Source organism: Nanorana parkeri, unplaced genomic scaffold (assembly GCF_000935625.1).
Source record: "Nanorana parkeri isolate BGI_ZX_2015 unplaced genomic scaffold, ASM93562v1 scaffold1, whole genome shotgun sequence".
Classification (NCBI taxonomy): Eukaryota; Metazoa; Chordata; class Amphibia; order Anura; family Dicroglossidae; genus Nanorana; species Nanorana parkeri.
In genome coordinates this window covers 2,137,135-2,145,424 of record NW_017306269.1, presented here as the reverse complement: position 1 = coordinate 2,145,424, position 8,290 = coordinate 2,137,135, and the positions used below count along the sequence as shown (strand labels likewise).

The following is an 8,290-nucleotide window of genomic DNA, read 5'->3' as shown; positions in this document are numbered from 1 at the left end:
TACATGATACCAATACATTTTTAATAAGTGTGTAAAAATTTTGCTAGAATATTGCAAAATTTGTATTCAAAGTTACATATATATTTTACTGTCTTTGTTTTCATTTGAAAATGTCATCTCTATCTGGAAAATCTTTTCCTTGACTAGCACAATTCTACATGCAGGAAGGTCTGTCTCCAAATCATTTGAAAAAGGCCAAGCTTATGTTTTTCTACACACGCTACCCCAGTTCCAACATGCTGAAAACCTACTTCTCCGATGTGAAGGTAAGTCCTCTTATGTGTTACATGTAATCTTAGTATTGTAATCACTTGAGCCACCCATCAGCTCCAGTGGAGAGATTTTGCCTGTTGGATTTTATGTGCTTGACCCTTACCTCAAGGCCTAAGGTGTATCGCCAAACCCTTTTTTTTTTAGTTTGGGATAGCATAGGGAAGGGTTAAAACCCACCCCTTTTTTGTTGTATGTGTCCCGTTGGGCATATATATACCTTTACGTCTTGTGCTGTAGACACAACAGGAGGTCAGAGGACATGTCTTCAATGTCAGAAAAATCTGTTCTTAGAAAATGGCCACCAAAAAAAATGTCACCATTGGGCGATTTACCTATTTTTCTGTTTTGAATTTCCTGTCACTTCAAGTCCCGATGACAATGGTTACCAAGACAAATACAGATGGTGCATATCCCTAGCGGAAATATAGACAGTAAAAAAAACCTGCCAGGTATTCTAAGCCGTCCCTACTTATTCAAGCCAAAACAAAGAAAGTTTAGGCTTTTCATCCATTTTAGGGCCCATATAGGGGCAGCAAATGTTCTTGTAATAATAATTCAATAATAATAGTAATATTATTTAAATAATATTTCATGACAATAAACTGTAGTTTGTTCTTAAATGGTGTATATGTGCAGCCAAAACCTTTGGATAGAGGGATGAGGTTTTAGAGCCTCTGTGAGGTTTTTCTTGCTGTCTGTGTCACCACTGGCAGATTCACCTTCTCCATTTGTGCTGATAACCATTATCACCGAGACAAAAAGTGCTGCGAAATCCTAAATGTTATAGTTGTCATTGGAACAGAAACAGAAGGAAAATCTTCCAATGGGAACACCCCTTCTAGTGGCAGCTGTTGTAAGCACCCCCAGTAATGTTATATGGTTTGTATCAACCCTTGCGACTACCCTTTTTGCTGACATATACTGAATATTATCATTACAGGTATCAATGCTATAAAGTTACCAAAATGCAATGACCCTGATTTATTAAAGCAATTGAGCATCTCCACTTTGCAAGATAAGTTTCACTTAGCTTGTGAATGTAGTGAAAACTCACTTTGTAAAGAATATCCAATCACCTGCAAGGAAATTATTCATATATGTGCAGTAATTAAAGTCAGCAGCGCTTTCCCACATTCACTAAGTAAAAATTCCCTTGCAAAGTGAACATGCTCTTCTACTGTGGTAGATCAGGGTCAATATGTTTTGCTGTTGTGCTTCTTCAATGATATTGTAATTTTTACCTGTAAAATCTTTTACATTTAACTGTACCCATCTGACAAATATAATACTGTAAAAAAAAAATAGTTATACAGTTTAAATGATATTTCCAGTTGTGTTATCCTGATATATGTTTAAACCATAGACTTCATGCAACCTATTCAAGCGTTGCCCGTTGCCATAATTCTTGTTGGGTTTAGCCTTTAAAACAAAAACTTTGGCCTCTTGCATCAGCTTTTTTCTTCACTTCATTAGGACAATTAAAAAGTTAGCAACGCTTCATATGTTCTACCGATCTCTGATGTTGTAGAAAAAGGCTGATAGACCGCGCGTAAACAGGAAATGCAGTTGTGCCATTCGGCTCCACAGTAAGACATTGTTTACACGTTAAGTAATAATCGTGTGATAAAGCCTAAGGGATGCCTAAACGATGTCCAAGGGCGGCCTCCGCTCCGTTCAGGGACATTCTTCTAATTGGCCCCGTCTGCGCCACTTTCCCATGCTTCTGCTTATATAAGCAAACCGTAGCTTGCCACTCTCCCTTTCTAAAGAAAAGACTTGCATTGACATGTTCCCCCTGCACTTGCGACCGAAAAAACAAAAAAAACAAAAAAAACAAAAGTGTTGATTGTCCTTTATTTACAACTTAATTTGTTGTTGATGCCGTCTACGCAGAGCATAAGGAAGATGAACAAAGTGACAGATTCAGGGCACATTATTCAAATGAGGGTATGAAAGGCATTGACTTCCAGCTGCACACTCCTTTAATACACACAATATCGGGCACTCCTTTCTTATTTGTTGTATATATTTTTTTTTTCAAAGTAATTATTTCCTCGTCTTGGAGCTCATGTTGGGAACTTTAAGTTTTGCAGTATGTGGCTTTCATTATGCTAATGTCACACATGGTATAATTGTCTGTTCAGTGCAACGAATATTGAATTAGTCAAATGAGAAAAAGGAAGACATATTTGTTTTAACACTCAGAAGTGTCATTTGCCCGAGACTCTCCATTGGGCTTGATTTACTATATGGGTAGAGCAGGGCTTCTCAACCTGGGTTCCCTGGAACCCTAGGGCTCTGTAAGAAGTTCCCAGGGATTTCAACACAATTGCAGCAGACTTGTATCTGCCCGACGGTAACTATACTTTTCCCCCTGCAGCTACCACTAATTTACTACTGCCGGGCAGATGCTATGCTTATAGTTCAGATTCCTGACATCACAGTGCGGGATGTGGAACGAGAAGAACCCATTGACTCCCATAGATGTAGGATCTGTGTTCGGGCACTAATTTTAGAACGCTCCAGACCTGTGTTTTTGTGACTCCATTATTCAGATATTTAGTATGAAAATCAGTTTTATATTTTTAATAGTGTTTGTGTTTATTATATCTACAAGTTTTTTGCTACATCTACAACTCACTGACCATACTAATGTACACCGAGCTGTAGATAAGAAAATGTTTTCAAGGGTTCCCCAAGGGGTAAAAAAGGTTAAGGTTGGACTAGAGTATTCTTAGTTTGGAAAAGGAATGTCAACCTAGCATTAGGTGAAGTTTGATTCACATCAGTCATCCAATCATGAGCATGCATGAACCCTGTTTTATTTTATTTCGCTTGTACATGACTGAGTATTCATCTTTAGAGCATTTACAGCCTCAGCTTATTCACTAAATTAACATTTGTTGCATGAACTTTTTTTAAATAATTTAGAAAAATTGACCCCCACTGACTTTAGACATTTATCCCTTTGGTCAAGAGGGAGGAGTGCTAGCAAACATTACTGTGATTGGTCTATTCATGGAGGGGCACAAAAGCAATTGGTTGAAAAAGGCCAATGTGTCAAAATTTGCCATGAATTACTGTCAAGTGGTAGGTGATCTGCTGCCACCCATAGTCATGAATACTGTGATTAGTCCACAATCATCTCATGATAATAGTTTCATTTGCAGTGCAGTTTAAACATCACAGAGAATAGTAAATTAAGCATCTGTATAACAAAATATGATTTTTTTTTAAGTTTGGCTCCTAGTGAAAAATTAAATCAGTTAGCAATTACTTTAGCAACTATGCCAGCTCAGTTCTTTATAATATGGGTTTGAAATAATATACTGCAGCTGGACATGTGTGTTTCTAGAGGCAACTGCAGTTTCTTGTCAAGGGATTTTATACAATGCATCTATTCTCTCTTAAGCTGGCCATACACCTATAGATTATCTGCAGATTTTCTATGGTCAGATGGAAAAAGTGCAACAGATTCCTCCATCTACGCTAAACTGTGTGGATGGAGGAATCTCCCACTGGGCCAAGCTTCAGTATCTTGCTAGTTGGCCCCGCTGGCTCTCAAAACACCTGAACAATGCCTGCATCCAATCAGATTGTTCAGGTATTTTGACAGCCAGCGGGGCCAACTAGTAAGGTACTGAAGCTTGGCCCAGTGGGAGATTCCTCCATCCACACAGTTTAGTGTAGTTGGAGGAATCTGTTGCACTTTTTCCATCTGACCATAGAGAGTCTGCAGATAATCTATAGGTGTATGGCCAGCTTTAGTCAAAGATGTAGCAAAGTACCTACAATTGGCAGAGCTAAGGCTTCTTAACCTGCTTATTCACAAGTTCAGTAGGTGATATGATCAGAATATTGGATTGCTGTCAGGCAAGTGATTGTAAGCCGCGGGGTAGCCTGGAAGAAAATCGAATTCAGAACTTCTGAACTTCAAGTAGAATACTTCTTAAAGAGACACTGTCACCTTGCTCCCTGGTCTCTTATGCTCATCCTGCCTGTGCAACCCCTTATGCTACCTTACCTCCCTTAGCGGCACTGATATCACCATTTTCAGCAACCAGGGGGAGCGGTGACTTCACTCCCTTAGTCTTGAAACGGTGCTAGGGCCTAGTGATTGGCTGGAACAGGTCACCAGCTGAGACAGAGGAGAAGCAGAGGAGCTCTGGGAGGTGATTAGAAGTAGGTCATGGGAGCTCTGCAGAGACACTGTCACTTTTCCCTACATGGGCAAAATTGCAGGGAAGTAACAGGAAAAACAGGGGCTGCCATTGATGACATCCTTCTGCAAACATAGGTTACATGGCTTACTCTCTTGTTTCAACCTTTGATGTCAGTAGCCCAGAACAAATATGCAAACTTCTGAATTCTCTCCACCATTTACGTTATGCATATTTGGCCCTGGGCAGCAACTCAAAAAGTATTAAAGTTAACATGTCACTCAGCTTTTTCAGGAGGATGTTCATAATGGCATCCCTCCTGTTTTAACTTGGAAACGTTTATTTTACTGTAAAGCTATCAAGATGAGCTAACCGGTCAATAGCAAGTACTGAGAAGTGCACGTGCATACCTCTTTCACTTTCTGAGCTCCCAGGCACCCCCAAAATTCAGGGTATTCAATTCACAGAAAATGGGCTACACAATTCTGCTACAAGTCAGGGAGAATAAAGGCGCATAAATAGAAACATACATATTAAACTGAGGAAGCCACTTGGTTGAATTGTGAAACTTCTTCAACACTGCTAAAAAAAATAGATGCACACAGTCAACTTTTAGTAGCTGTTTTGTAGCTTTTATTTAAAATGTTTATTTATTATGGGTTTTTATATAGAGCCATTAATTTATGCAGCACTTTACTTAGTACACATTCACATCAGTCCCTGCCCTCAAGGAACTTACAATCTAAGGCATCCTATCCTATCTCACTTACATAGATAATGTAAAGCGCTGCACAAACTGTTGGCGCTATATAAATCCTGTATAATAATACACACAGGGCCAATTAACCTATCAGCAAGTCTTTGGAACATGGGAGGAAACCCACGCAAGTATAGGGAGAACATGCAAAATCCTTGCAGAGTCCCTGGGATTTGAACCAGGGGTCACCAGTGCTCCAAGGCAGTAGTGCTAACCACTACACCACTGTGCTGCCCGATGGGAAGCCAAAAAATGGGAAGCCAAAAACGTTAAGCCACAAACTGTTTTGCTAGTGTTAGATAGTTTGCAGAAGGATTAAAAGCGTGCAGGGGTTCTAAGCCTTCTCCACTCTATCAATAACTAAGAAAAAAGTTTTGGCTGGACATACACTTTAAAAACTAATGTCATTTCATTTGCATGCTATGACTGGCTTATAACTTTAATAACTATTGCAGTACATCAGCTTAAGTAAATAATTCAAAACACTGTGAATTTCCATCTCTGTTGTTGAGGTTGTTTTTTTGATCAGTATTCGTACAAGTGAGAATCAGCACCTGCCTTGTACCGATTGGCCCATCTTATCAGTACATTCAAATAAGAACCAGCCCAGAACCTTAACATTGATGCTTTGATAAAACTATAAAAGGCCATTTAACTTAAAGCAGATGCCTTGTTTAAAAGCTTTATTAAGTTCGTATACAGCTTTGCAGATTTGATAGAGAGACGGCCACCTGTCTTTTCTTGTCAGCTGTAATCACTAATTTTATATTGGGCGAGAGCTTTAAAAAGCAACAAACTCTTCTTCAATTATACTGGGCACGTGGCGTTAATCATTACGGGCTCTTGTGTGGTTAAAACAAGTCAGCTGTGTTTGTCCACTTTATTTAATAGCCAGGAGCCACTTGGTGTTAGCATTTAGGCGAATGTTAGTTCTATGCATTTCATTTATTGCTAGTGCATTAATTGCAGGGATGGACTGGCTACTTAACTGTCATGGCATTTATTACATGTTGTGGGCAACTAAGTTAAAAACTGTCAGTGATTCAAAAGTGTTATATCCCTAACTCTACCCATCCCTGTAACCATGTCACTAACCCTATTAGTAACCCTCCCTTGTATAAACGTAACCCCTGACTTGCATACTCACCTGTTCTGTGCCAAGACCCTTCCTGTACTAACAGATATCGGATCCAATGTCCCAGTGCACTTTAGCCTCCTGTTACATTATGCAGTTCGACACCAAGTCCCTCTTTGAGAACGGCAGTGCTCAGGAGCAGGGAAGAAAATAGTTTCCATTTTTTCAGACTCAGATATAGGAAAAATTAGAAACTACAGCCAAAGGAATTTTACCAGTGAAATAAAAGAAAATGGCGCCAGAGTAAAAAGTACTCATTTTCGATAATTTCATTTAAATTCTCTTTAGTGATTGACGTAAGAGTTGTATACATTAGGAACCAACACTTCCCCAGTCTCTAGGCACTCACCTGCATTGCCTAATGCTGACTCTAGATGTAAATATAAAAGAGCTCAAATGAAGAGAGCCTCTAATTCCTTAGGATCACACAACATCTAATAATAAAATGTTGCAAAAAAACAGGCAATTGTTGAGAACCTCTGAGCTGGCAGACACCTCCCTGTTCCCTTTTTTCAAGAGGTGCCACCTGGAAGGGTAGAAGGCTTTATTTAGCCTCAAATGTCTCCTGGATTGGCACAAACAGTATCGCTGGTGATAGCGCTCGGAGTAGGCCTTTGTGCCAGAGTGGTTTTACGTCTGGTGCTGCTTCCTTTCTGAAACAGGAGCCTTTGTGAGAGGCAGTGTCAGAGCCCAGATAAGAGAATTGATTTCACCCTAGTGTTATATTAATTGTGCAGGTCTTTAGGGCACATGGCTCTCTCCCTCATCTGAAGATGGCTGTAGGCTCTGCAGGTGTTATCACCTCAAGGGTCAGGAGGGTTCAGAAGAGATTTAAAAAGAAAACTAAGCCTTTTCACTGCTGTCAAGAGAAGCAGAAAAAAAGAGAACAGCTGCTGGGAGGTGAAAGTAATCACTTTGCATGTAATGCTTTAACAGGTCTTGCATAGCGCATGAGCAGAGTGTTATAGACAGAGGCATATTTAATGAGGCAATGCAAAGAGCAACAGTGTGTAGGACCACATAGTAACCAAGCAAATATGTCATCATCAATCAGAACATTCCAGCATTGCACTCCTATCTGCTGAGTCCTGTTACCATATGAGTTAATTCAGGTAACAGTCCTCTAAACCCTAATTGTATCTAAACTCAGACCGTCCAACATGACCAATTTATAAAATACAGACTGCTTCTAACCTTCTCCCCTACCTTGTCCAAGGCTACCTATACACACTAGAGAACTTCCAGACAATCTAACTCAGATCCATAGGAAAATGTGTATGTCTATAGGCCTTTCCTGACCCTGAATACCATCCTCTGCCCAATCTTACTCAGGGGGAAAGTTGACTGGCTGCATGGATTGCTCTCTCACTGATTGCAATTGTTGCACCCAAAAAGGGTGGTGCTGGCATTGCCTGCTATGCACTCCCCTCTCCATAGGAATACATATGACTGTTTGCTTAGAGTATATGTGCATGTTTGTATCATGATCTTTTGTTGTAAAGCTTGTTCTATCTGCCTCCCCAATCTAACAGAGCCCCAGCTCCATTCCTGTAAAGGAGCAGGGCCTCCAAAAATGGGGGAGTATCTGACCTTTCCCATTTTCTTTTCTTTTTGAAGTCTACAATTTTTGTGCCCCTATTCTTCATAGTCTTGTGTTTTAAGTGCATAGATATAGATCCACCAAATTTATAGAAGTTGTAAAAAAAAAAAGCCTTGCCAGGTTATTTAGTAAATTCTCCACCCTTTATTCTTTCTCCCGTAGCATGGTAAAAGCTGACCACCACCGTGATACCTTAAGTTTTTGGACAGTTGGCAGCTGAGAAATTTACTGATCTACTCCTGCTTCCTCTCTCAGCAGCTGTAGCAGGATGCACTTCACAGGTTGGGGTAGGTTTTGAATCTGGAAATACCAACCCCAAGCTGTCAAAAGTAGATTAGTGTTTGTTAGTTTGTTCAGCAACCCCC

General features: G+C 40.0%; 1 protein-coding gene across 1 annotated transcript in view; it reads left to right on the top strand.

The window, feature by feature from the left end:
- Nucleotides 1-8,290, top strand: part of PROX1 (prospero homeobox 1) — a 79,635-nt gene that overhangs the window by 31,185 nt on the left and 40,160 nt on the right. The window lies entirely within an intron of this gene.